Genomic DNA, 10,102 nt, shown 5'->3' with positions numbered 1-10,102 from the left:
GCCGCTACTCGTTTTGCGCGACTGACCTTCCCATCCCGCACTGTACCTTTACGGCACGGTGACCGGTTGGAGAGTCGACGGTATCGCGCTGCCGTAACCCGTAGTGGCGGTTGACAAAAGTGTACCTACAGCAGTCGCTGCGGTACCTGAACTTTGTACTGGTTGCCGTTGCGTACCGTGCAGGGCCGTTCTTAGGGGGGGGGGACGAGCAGGGCCCTGGGCCTCGCAAATCCTAAGGACGGCCCTGGTACTGTGTCAACAGGCATTTTATTATCTCCGTTATATACAGCGAATTTACGATCAGCAAATCACATTTTAGCATCGTTCGTTTAAAAATTAGAGTGAATCGACCTAGTATGAAGCTATGATCAAATTTACGCTCTGCGTAATAAATACATGTTTTTATTTTTTTGTGATGTCTGTGTACACGATACGCAGTCATATATACGCAGTCAAAATAAAGCTCCGCTTTTCATCTTTTCTGGTGGAAAAGTGAATATAGTTGGTGCATATAGAATAAAATTAAAATTATGTAACCAAAGTTAATTGTAGTATTGAAAAATTAGGAATTGATTAAGGGGGGTGGGGGGGCAATGCCTCCCACGGGTCTGCGTTGAGTAATTTTTCACTTGGAACGCAGTTTATAAATTGTGTTGGATTGAGCTCCTCTACTTAATAGATCCCAATTCGTGCACTGTAAACGCTTCTTATAAGTGTCTAATAAATAAATAATCTTTGTTCCAAAATGATTTCATTTCGTCAAGGCTGGGCATTAACGAGTTAAAAAGTTAATTTTATTTTAACTTTTTAACTAAACTAGTTACTTTTGGCTTTTCATTAACTTAACTGTTAACTTATTAAATTTCTTTCTTAATTAACGTGAAATTAACGAGTTAATTTTTCATTTTAAGAAGTAAGTTAAGTTAATTTATTTTGTTTTTAATTTTATAATATTTCACTATTTCAATCTATTTCGTTTTCATGTCAAAAAATATGTATTGTAAATTGTTTAAAGTTAAAAATGTATATCATTCGAATCTTACTTATATTGAAATCTGTATAAAGTATTAACATTATATCCTATAATTTAGTTTTGGGTTGGAAAAAAATTAAGTACGCTAGCGTTGTATAAACAAATTAAATTTTTTTTAACTTAATTAAAAGTTAACAAAAAATGTGTATTAACTTTTAACTTAACTGAATTTACCTAACCTAACCTATAGTTAAATTAACTTTTAACTTTTAACTTTTTGTTATTGGTGCATATTAACTTAAATTAACTGAGTTAAAAAAAAATCATTAACTTGCACAGCCTTGCATTTCGTATCATTTCGAAATACGAAAAAAAACACAGTTCAGGGCCGGGCCTACCAGGGCGGTGCCACTGGGCCGTTCGCCTCCCTCTCTCCTCGTAACCGCGAACTAAGGCCGGGGCTATACACGGCGTATTCCGCCGCGTTTTCCGTCGAATTTAAAATGCATTGGTTTATATCGAAGTAGCTATACACGACGGATGTATCACGCCGCGTTTTCATCCGCGGCGGAAAACGCCGGCCGGCTTGCGTTTTGGCGGACGGACGCCGAAGTAATAAAAACGCAAACTCCAAATTTTACATTGTTTTATATTTGGACGGGCTATACTGGTGACGGAAAACTCTGCGTTTACACCATAATTTTATGAATACAATAATTTGACGAGGATATTCAATATTTCATCTATTTAATTTAACTACCTACCTACTCATAAATAATAAATAGATTGTATATTTTATATGTAGGTAGGTACAGATTTCTCTCCTTTTTCTTCCAATGCCTCATTCATGGCAATTATTAGAGCTGGTGTAATTTTTGGCATAATGATAATTTATAAACCTACTCCTACGAACTGACTAGTGAAAATGATCGATCGATGAGTGTCTATTATTAATTTGTACTATTCGATTGCGATTAATATATTTATATTATTGATACAATAATTATGGGATTTACCATTTTTTTTAAATATTGTATAGATATATGAGGCGGAATACGCTCGACGGATACGTCTTGTATAGCTTGGCCGTCGGAAAACGCGACGGAATACGCCGTGTATAGCCCCGGCCAAAGTAGGTACGCACGTATGCAACCACGTACATTCTCGATCCTTTCACACACACACACACACACACACACTGTTCGAACGCGGCTGAATTCCCGCCGAACCTACAAAGTCCAAAGGCTTTCCGAGTCGTGTGATCGGCGCGGAATGTTCGCGACGAGTCGTTCCCCTTCCACGGTGTCCACACGCCGGCCGGCGTCCACGGCTCTCTTGCCGGGTCGGACACCTTTTTTGTCTTTTGCCAACACTTGATCCAGGCGGGTTACGTATTGTGTCACAGCCCACCACCGAATTTATTATACGTGATGTCGACGTCGGGCCGTCGTTCAACTGCGCCGCGGTGTCGACTTTGGTTGTTGACGAGGAAGAACGCTGTCGCATATCCAGCAGCGAGGACCGTGCTGACCAGTGACCTGCGCCGAGGTGTCGATCAGGTCATATCGTAAAATTATTAGTATTATTTGCCGTTCAAATTATTATTGTTATTATTACCATTGGTTGTATAGTGCGTGTCGAATTGCACACGGCGCTTACGTTGATTATTATTTATTAGGGATGGGCCGATATCACTTTTTACCGATATCCGATACATACTGCCGATATCAAACCGATACCCGATAATATATGAAAATATAAAGACAACAATTTTGACAAAATAACATGATCGGGTACCACCATAAAACCGATATCATCAACCGATATAATATAATAAAACCGATACCAGATAGCACAAATATTACCTAGAAAAGTGAAAACATTGATTATTATTTAATAGTTATCACAATATGTTTGTTGCTTATTTTTCAGTCAATACTTCAATATTAATATTTCATTATTAATATTATGCTGATCTATAGGTTTTTTTCCCGTCGATTTCGGCCGATGTGTTGTATCGGTTCTAGTATCGGCCCATCCCTATTATTTATTATTGTGTAAAATATACATATTGCGCCATTGCGCCTAATCTACTTAGACACATTATCTGTATGAGGTAATACATTGTGAGTTTACCCCCCCCCCCCCCCCCTTCTTACATTACGCGAGTCGTTGTCGCTAACCACGATAGTAAAAGTAGGAGCGGCAAGGCGGCAGGCGCACACACACGCACACTCAAAAACCTCGCTGTTGTTTTTCCATTCCCTTTTGCGAAACTGTGATTTCTTTACCACATCCATTTTTAATAAAATAAATAGCTTTTAACACAATTCCTTGTTGTCCTTGTCCCTCGTCAATAATATTATCTATGGTGGGTACCCACTTCAACAGATAACAGCGATATCTCCCCACATTATCATCATCGCCGCCGCCGCCGCCGTCGTCGTATCCGCGTAAAGCCGCGTATTCACGTCTTGTCACATTTTCCGTTACGCCGTAACACCGTTCCACCAGCTGACGGTAAATATTTTGGCCGCATCAAAGGATCATTACGCGCAAATGTTCAAAGTGTGTACGCGACTTATCGTTGGTAACTAATTTTTCAAATTGTTGTCTATTATTATTGTGTATTCGATATATCGCGTATTGTAGGATTATCGTGGACTACAACAACTGTGCCCGTTGTATTCTTGTATACGTTTGACTCGAGTAAGTTCTCGTTCCAAATTATTTTCTTTATTTACAATCTTAATACACTATTATACGATCAGTGTGCTACGTACTATATATTAAGCGGTATTATACTTGTGCATCATATTATATTCGGACACGAACTGTGTATTGGTCACCCTACTCTGTTCGATTCTACCCGGTGGAGCGAGTCATCGAGGGCCAAATGGTAAGCTAAGAGCTCCGCGGCGAAACAAAAACCGTGTTGTGTATGTCAACATTGACCAAGACCCTGACGTAAATGTTGATATCCACTAGTACATGTCTATATTATTTTAATTTTTCAACATTTACCAATTTAGTAGGTGTACCTATGTCGACATTCACTAGGTGATTGTCAACACTTACCGATTGTGAACATTCGCGCAGTAACATATTACATACACATTACTCATATTTACAATTGAAACGACATTGCTTCCACAGCGTGTTTTGATAAAATGATGATGAATAATAAAAAAAAGTAATATATTACCTCCTCACAATGATGATTATGTTGTGCCCGCTCAGCTTGATTAGTTTGCAATCGTTTATTTTATTGGTTTGACAAAATGTTCCTTATATGCAATATAATATTTCACAACTACAAGGCCAACTACTCTGCGAGTAGCAATTATGTATACGTGAATCAATAACCATGTATTATATTAATGCGTAGAGACCAATTCCTTTACAATACTATTTTATTAATAGTTATTTTATCTTATTTTCTTATTTTACTTTTTTTATTCTTTTAATTCTTAATTTGTTTCTACTCGTAATTATTCTTGTTAAATGAAAATACTATGCCGTTGTGGTTTTGCTTTAACATTATAACTATATAATATTATATATTTATCATTTATGCCTTACAGACAATTCGGTATCGGTTTTCGTCGATTAAATGTTTTTTTCTCCAGGAGACAGTTTATTGTCGAAAAAGATCGAAAAGATACATCTGTAGTTGGTATCTTTATTAGCTTAAGTCAATAACAAATTATATAATAGGTAAAAAGCTTCTACTTAACAGCTATTATACTTTATATTTTTTACTTAATAATTATTTATTATATATACGAAAATATTATTACTAATTATTAGTACCTACTACCCCATTTACCAAGAAAATTGTTATTAATAATTATCATTGTTGTTTATCGTCGACGACGGTATGAGATATCCAAATACATATACATAGCTTTATATAAATTTGTAGAGAAAAGTTCATTGTTGTGGTGCAACTAACATGACTGATCAGAATTTGGACTATTGAACAAATCATGTTTTTAAAATGCAATAAACAATTTTTTGATTAATAAATTATTTCAGAATTAAAAATTAAAAAGAATTTTTTTTTGTATTTGAAGATTATTTCAAATACCTACTTTTGAAAAGTATTTGGGTTGTATTTTAAATACTTTATTTTAAGAGTATTTGAGTAATTACTTAAATACTTTTAAAAAGTATTTTTTACAACACTGTAGTTAGGTATGAAAATCTTTTTCATAATTTAAGATATAGTATAGTATTATTATGATGGTTGCTTATCGCCAAGGTGAACAATACAGATTTTGATTAAGCCATATCTTAAATAGCAGAATGGGTAATCAACTAATCTATGAAGCATTTGTTTTGGTTCAATTTTCAAATAATCTGTAACATCACTGATGAGTTAAATTTATATGTAATTTTTACTTTATATAAATAATTTTACAGAACCCTTTTAGAATCTATGAAGTACAAAGATTTGAATGATTTTTTTATGTATGCTTTTGGGTGACGCCCCAGATTTTTTAGATTCACAATTCATCCCCCTAGGTCCAACCAGAGGATGTGCTCAAATGGGGATTTAGAGATTTACGTTGGAAAATTTTGTTTATAAATGGTTGTCAATGTGTTGTCAATGTGTTCTAAAACTATTATAATAATAATTATTGGTTGCCGTGAAATCAGTGTATTCATTCAATGCATTTAATTTTTTTGTACACTGTGTTTTGATATTATATGTATCACAATTTTGTAAACATTGAGTGTATAAATAATAATGACTCATAATAAAAAAGTTTAAAATATACGTTTGTGGTTACTCATTTATATTGTTGCATATTATATTTTGTGCATATTTATAAATCGTGGTTATTACTATAGGTACTATCTTGAGTAATTATTATTTGTATGTAATATATTTATAAAAAAGCGGTGTCGAGTAGGTCAGCGGTGGGAGAAGTTTGTCTATCGTCCCTTTGGTTCTCAGACAGTATATTATTGCAGTATTAGTCTATTTTACAGTATTTAAATTGAATGAAATGATTGCATTTGATACAAAAACGATTCAGAGCGGATGAAAGAAAATGTATGAATTATAAATATGTATTAATAAATAACTATTAAATGTATATGTCGCATCAACTTAACGTAATCGTATTTTTCATGAAATGGAATATCTTAATTTACACTTCGTGTAAAATTTTTAATTAAATAAATTAATATGTAACTTTTTGTGAAAAAAATAACAACATTGATACGGTTACACGAATCTTATATTTTTAACTGTAGCCATTAATATAACATGTTTTATAGTAAACAATAAACACTGATTTGTTTTGAAAAAATACTACCAGCTTTAATTAAGTTAAATTTTTAATCAATTAAATATATTTATTATTACTCATATTATAATAATTTACATTTTCATTTTTTATTATTATATTACAACATGTGTAATACTTATTTCTACAAATATTATTATTATTAGTTTTATGTCAACTGAGTTATTTAACTTTGTGTACTAAGAATATTAGGTCCAAAATTTTGATTTTGAAGATTTGTGGCTATAATGATATGAAAATAATAGCATTTAGTATTACCTTATGATCACATTAAATTTTATAAAAATAATGACAATATTAATATTCTAAAAATGTTTTTGTTGTTAATTTTGTTTAGTGCCACAGGGAAAACTGTTACAGTTTTGTAGCAATAAATGTGAAATTGTGAGATACTGCCCGAGCACCTAAGATGATTGACAAGTAAGAATATTTGAATTTTTTTGTCAACTAACAATATTGTTGTTTTATAATATTATCTATGTCTTTTTTATTGTTTTAGAAACATCACTGGTGTCAAAACATTCATTTCAATGTCATATGGTGCGAAAAAAGAATTAATTTTGTGTAATTAATTTTATTGGGTACATATAATATTATAATGTGTGAATTTTATAAATAAATTGTGGTTATTAGTACAGGTACTTTCTTGAATGATTATTATTTTTATGTTAGGTACCTAATTTTCTTTATAAAAAAATGGCTAAGGTAAATTTGTCCATCGTCCATACAATCCTCAGATAAGATGGTGTATTATTACAGTACCTACTCAATTTGAATGCAATGATTGCATTCGATAAAAAACGATTCTAAGCAGATGAAAGAAAATTTATAAATCATAAATATGTATTAATAAATAACTATTAATTGTATTTGTTGTGTCCACTTAGAGAATCATATTTTTCATGAAATGGAATATCTTATTTCACACTTTGTGTAATATTTTTAATTAATTACATCAATATGTAACTTTTTGTGAAAAAAAAATAACATTGATGACGGTTACATGAATCTTATATTTTTAAATTGTAACCATTAATATAACATGTTGTATATTAAATAATAAACACTGATTTGTTTTGAGAAAAATACTAGCAGCTTAAATTAAGTTAAATTTTTTATGATTAGGTATATTACAATATGTGTTAATACTTATTTTTACAAGTATTATTATTATTAGTTTTATGTCAACAATTGTTACATATAACAGAAGCTGGCTTGACTACAATAAAATTTAAAAATATTAGATTCGTGCAATTGTGTCATTATTTTATTTCAATTTCACAAAATCTTACTTATTGGTGTAATTAATTAAAAATATTACACAAAATGCAAAATTAGAGTTTCCATTTCATGAACTTAAATTTGACTTCCAAGCAAGGTTATGTTTTAAACAAGTTTTTTAAAACATGAATTTAAAACGAATAAAACGTAATGCTTAAAACAGTATAAAATCCAAGTGAATATTGTATTTTTTTTTGTATATAATTAATAATAAATAATAATAGATATCATTCAGAAGAAAAGTTAAAGCATTAAATAATTATATTTATTATCATCTTTAATTTTAATTTTTTTATTTTATTGAATACATTTTTAAATTTGAAAGTTTTTTCTTAATTATTCAGAAAATATGTAATATACATTTAAAATACTTTAAAATTAAAATAAATAATAAATAAACAGTGAAACATATTATACTAGTAGGTACACAGCATTTTGGTATATAAGTAAATTACAAATTAAATTTAAATTAAGTTATTTCAAATATGCTGTTCAAAACACTGTTTAAAACTCAAATAATTAATTTTTTTTTTAAAACATCATTAACCAATAGGTATCGAATACATTGACTACATTAAATTAAAATTTAGCACCTACAATAGGTAGTAATGCTGTAGTATACCTACTTCAGTCTTTAGGTACCTACTGCACCTACTACAGCAGAGCAAGTTCCTTAGTTTTGTTGTATTCTATAAGTGAATCGATGAATGTGTTGATTTTACAATGACGTGTGTTTATTTAAAATTGTTTTTATGTCTGTTATAAGTAAAACCAATTTCTCTCACTTAACTCGCATAACATTTTATCAAGTAAAAAAAAACCAAATCAATAGATTTTCATATAAGATATAAAGTAAAAAGTTGGTTAAATTAGAATAAGATATAGTTAATAAGTAGGGTTTGGCAAGGGTATACCACCCATAGGAAATTTCTCAAGGGAGGGGGCATGATTGTAATTTATCAATCCATTTATAAATTGGAATAGTCATAAGATAGGAAGGGGTTTTCCATTTTACATTATACTATTACATTAGGTATATAATATATACAACTAGAAGATTAGGGAACAATAATTATTTAACCAATTATGAATTAATCATAAAAGTAATTTATTGAATTTTTATTTAATTAATAATAATAGTCAGTAAGTAAAAAGTAAGTACCTACACAAACATAATACAAATAACTTATATACGTATTTACTCATTCGAATATTGAGACACAATTGCGTGCATGTTTTGGGAATTTTTTAACTATCGTAAAAAAAAAACTGGCTACACATGTAAGTAGGTACTGGGTTGAGAAATAACGAATAACGTGATATGCAGTGCTCAAATTGGGAATTGTTAAGTAGGTGTGGGAGCTGAATTGCCCCCCCCCCCCCACTCCCCCCTTAATCAATTCCTAATTTTCAATACTACATTTCACCTAGGTTACTTAATTTTAACTTTATTCTATTCCAAATATAATATATTTAACTATATTGAACTGTATGTAACATGTAAGTGAATATGGATTTATATTTTATATTCACCTTATTTTTCGAAATTTATATTGATAGATAGAAATAATACCAGGGCCTAAAATTGTGTGCAGTAGCACACACTATGTGCAGTAACAAATTTAAAAGTGGGCAGTTCTTATTTTTGGATTTTATAAATTTTTATTTAATTAATATTCAATATTGATTATTGAAAATTACTAATTGGCATATTGTATTTGTTTAAAATCCATAACACTAAAAATAATACCGAGTACACCATATTCTGGGCAGTTTATAATATAATTAGTATATTAACCCAAGCTATTTCGTTTTTAATTTTAAAGTGTTTAGTCATATAGCCATATAGTTATCAAGGAATTTTATAGAAGATTGTCTTAGATTGTTTTTATTATAACTAATTATTAATAGCAAAAACCATTATGTAATGAAGTCATATGTGGCATGTGCACAACTAGGTCTATGTTCATTATTTTTAAATATTTTGGTGTGGAATTAGGTTTGCAGTAGCAAAATATCTTAATGTTAGGCCCTGAATAATACCTATGTGCGCCAGGCCAAGTTCCAGCAATGCCAGTGTATCTTTACACGAACCACTTCACCCAGTTTTTCTAACCCATATATCTCTGTTTCCTCTTAAGATAAACTGTTGAACTTTAAAACACAGATTAATCTCAAGTAGCTTAGGACCCTGTAAGAAAATAAACCCTTAATATTGTGCCATTTCAAAATGGGAGGATTATATTTTGTATCACTTTATTTTTCGAAATTTATATCGATATATAGAAATAAAAAAATATAATTATCAGTGATAATATCTTAATAACTATAATTTGTGGTTCAGACGCACAGGTACCTATTGTGTCACTTGTCAAAAATCTAAAAAAAATGTTAGGTAGCTTGGTAACATAAAGTGAATTTATGCCAAATATATTATAATATTGTATATATTTTGTATAGGTACTAAATTGTGTAGAGTTTTAAATCAAAATCTAATAAGTTTTAGGATTTTTGATAAGATAGTACCTAC

The 10,102-nt window shown here is 30.7% G+C and overlaps 1 long non-coding RNA gene across 1 annotated transcript; it reads left to right on the top strand.

Moving 5' to 3' along the window:
- The first annotated feature begins 3,267 nt into the window (after nt 1–3,267).
- LOC132946334 (uncharacterized) lies at nt 3,268–6,927 on the top strand. Its single transcript, XR_009664698.1, has 3 exons — nt 3,268–3,682; nt 6,629–6,711; nt 6,791–6,927. It is a non-coding gene; the product is annotated as an uncharacterized LOC132946334 (long non-coding RNA).
- Nucleotides 6,928–10,102: the final 3,175 nt, after the last annotated feature.

This window comes from Metopolophium dirhodum, chromosome 1 (genome assembly GCF_019925205.1).
Source record: "Metopolophium dirhodum isolate CAU chromosome 1, ASM1992520v1, whole genome shotgun sequence".
NCBI lineage: Eukaryota > Metazoa > Arthropoda > Insecta > Hemiptera > Aphididae > Metopolophium > Metopolophium dirhodum.
Note: the sequence above shows the minus strand (reverse complement) of the source record. Positions and strands in the feature narration are given on the sequence as shown.